Genomic DNA, 3258 nt, shown 5'->3' with positions numbered 1-3258 from the left:
CGGAGGTCCATGGGGCTGGGGGCCGGGCCGGCCGGGCGCGGCTCCTCTGCCGGAGGCTGGCGGAGTGGGAGGGCGAGCCGCGGCTCCGGCGAAGCTTTAATAATCCCATCCGCCAGGCCCACTCGCAGGTTTTTTTCGCTCGGTTTCGGATTTTTTTTTTTTTCGGTGTGGGACATTCTGCAAACTTTTTTTTTTTTCTGACGTGTAAAGCTGTAACCACAAATTGTAGCGGCCCTCCCCGGGGTGGGGGGAGGAGGGGGGAGGAGGGAAGGGAGGGCTTCTGGGGCTCCTCTCCCTCCCACAACACCGAGGGGGGGTGAGGTGAGGCGAGGCTGCGGCGGTACCACCCTGGGCCTCCTGGGGGAGGGGGCGGGGAGGGCATCCGTCTGCAGACTCCTCCAGCTGGGGGAGCGAGCCGCCCCGCTCCTTTTCTTCTCCGACGGCGTCGACCTGGGCTGCGGGGTCCCTTGCTCTCACCCTACCTCTGACTCCTCATCTCTAACCTTCCCTCTCCTCCCCCTCCCCCGAGTAAATGCAATGACACATTCTCCCAAATGCCAGCGAGCTGGCCTCGTAGCAAGTGATGGTGTTTTTCCTGCTGCCCTTTGTCTGGGCTGACCGCCCCCCTTGCCTATTGTCCCGCCGCCAGTCCCATTCCCAAAAGCTGGGGCTGAGTGGGGCGCTGGGGCTGGGGCAGGTGACTAGCCGCCTTGCCAGGTCCCCTGGGGCGGGAGAGGGAGCCGGCACCCCAGGCCCACCGCTCAGCTCGGAGGAGAGTAGAGAGCACTTGGCCGAGGGTTTTTCTCTCAGGTTCACAAGGTTCTTGGTGCTCCCCAGCGGCCCGCAGGCGCGCAGGGGTGGGGGAACTGTCGTTCATTAATCAGCACGAGGCACCGGACCAGTTTCAACACCAGAGGCTGCACGGGTGACTCAGCGGGAATGCTCCCATTCAAGGCGATGGACAGACCCAAGTCCCCATTTGCGAAACGCTTCCCCGTGAAGACTTCTGACTTTCTCTGGCCTTCGGGGTTTGGGGTTGTTGGTGTTTCCCAGGGGTAGGGTAGCAGCGGTTTGACTGGGGAGAGTTTGCTGTCCCTCCCTCCTTCCCCAGGCCTGGGTTGGGACCTGCTGGGCGGGATACCTGGGGGACCCTTAAACCTAGACTTTCCCAGGAGGCTCTGCTTTCTGCCCCTTTCCTCCCCCTACGGAGAGCTGCCAGGGAAAGGGCAGAGGAAACTGCTCTCCCCCCGTCTGGGGATTCCAGACATCTCCTTTTGGGGACGTCTTGGGGGACAGTCATTTGGTCTCCAAGGCTTGAGTACTCCAAACCCAGACCACCAATTAAACCATTTGGTAATAAGTTGCTTCTGTTGTTTATTTGTTTCTTCAAAGTGGGAGAGGTGGTGGCGGGCCAACCCTGGAAGGTGATGCCTCTCCCTGGAACAGCATCAGATTCTTGACTCCACACTCCTGCCCCGGTGCCCCCCCCCCAAGAAGGAGGGCACCCAGCCAGCCCTGCCACAGCCCCTCCAGCCTGTGGGTCAGGGCAGGCGGCATGGTCAGGACCAGTGCTGGGTTCCCAGCTCTTCCCTTTTCTGCACTATGAGGACCGAGGTGGGGGGGTGGGGGGGTGGGGAAGAAGTTTGTTTTCAATTACCTCACTGGAGTGGGACAGGCTTTGTTGTTGGGGTTTTTTTTTTCTCCTTTTTTCTTTCTAAACAAGGAGAAAAAGAACTGGGAAAGGGGAGCTGGCTTGGGGTTGGGGGCAGGGGGCTTTCTGGAACATCAGTAGCGGCTTTAAGGAAACCTGTCTTGGGGGGCTGTCCTTTCTGGAAAGTACTCAGGACCTCCCTCTTCCCCCTACAGCACCCCCCCCCCTGCTCCCCAGCCAGAACTCTGCAGTTTCAATGACATTCTTGGCGGGTGAGCCCTGAGATCTTTTGATGCCCACGCCAAGGTCAAGAAGGCAGATGCCCAGTGAGTGACTGGCACTGAGGCCAGCCATGAGGTCCTGGAGCAGCCTCCCTTTCAGCAGGAGGGAGCCACAAGCGGTGGGGAGGCGGGGGTGCAGCTAGTCGTCCTCTTGTTCGGAGCCTGCTCCTGGTGCAGAGTGTCTGCACAGACAATGTGGTTTGGATTTGGCTGAGCCCCCTCAGCACCTTATAAAGCACCTTGCTGAGTCAGGGAGAAAGCAGCCCCCACGCAGGAGAGGGAGAGGAGGAGGGGGCCGGGAGGGAAAGAGGCAGAGGGGAGCTGGAGGGGAGGGGCCGAGGGAAGAGAAGGGGGAAAAGAGAAGGGAAGGGCAGGAGAGTGAATGGGTGGGAATAGGAAGGAGGGAGGAGGCAGGAGCCCAGGGAGGAAGAGGAACAGACCGCAGTGGAAGGGGAGCACCCCCCCCAGCCACACACCCAGCAAAGAGTCACCTCGGGAGTCCAGAAACCATTGCTTTGCAGGAGCTGAGGGCCTGTGGCCCTGAAATGGGGACGGAGGCCAAGTGGCAGCAGGGACAACTGACTTTACACACAGCCACCTCCCCACACCCCCCTACCCTCCACTCTCCTCGCCCCTGCCTGTCTGGATATGGTGACCCCACCCCCACCCTCCTGCACGTAGGGTTGGGGGGAGTCACCTTCTCCCTCTGCCTCTGGTCTAGACTTGCATCCTTGCCCTCTCCCCTCACCCAGGGGGTGGCCAAGCGCCCCCCCCCCCATCTTCCCCACTGCCAAGGGGAAAATCAGCTCCATCTCCAAGCTGCCAGTGCCCCTCTGCCATGTCTGGGCAAAGGCAGCAGGCTAGGAGCTGCCAGGTGGGTTGGGGTGGGGGCTGGAATAAAGACCATGCCTTTCTCCTGCCAAATCCTAAACAGGGTGGGCTGTTGGCATTGGGGGAGAGAAGGAAGAAAGGAGAGGCATGGACAGCTCCCCCTCCAGGATTTCTGCGGGGTGGGGACGCAGGTGGCTGCCCTCTGATTTCCAGCTGAGACTCAGGCCACCTCGCGCTCCCCTGTGGCACTCAGGCAGGGATTGTGGTTCCGGGATTGGCAGTGAGGGCAGGATAGAGGTTACCAGAGACTCCTGCCCCCTGAGCCCCGGAGCCATCTGTCTTGGTACATGGTGTGTGGGAAGCTTCTGAAACCCTGCTAGGTGCTGGGCACTACAGAAGCCGGAGGAGAGAAGGAAAACCCACCCCTGCCTTTAAGAATTTCATGGTCTGGTGACAAGGGGCACTCATTAAACCGAGAGACCAGAAGACACGAGA

This window comes from Suricata suricatta, chromosome 11 (assembly GCF_006229205.1).
Source record: "Suricata suricatta isolate VVHF042 chromosome 11, meerkat_22Aug2017_6uvM2_HiC, whole genome shotgun sequence".
NCBI classification, from domain to species: domain Eukaryota; kingdom Metazoa; phylum Chordata; class Mammalia; order Carnivora; family Herpestidae; genus Suricata; species Suricata suricatta.
This window is presented reverse-complemented; position numbering follows the sequence as displayed.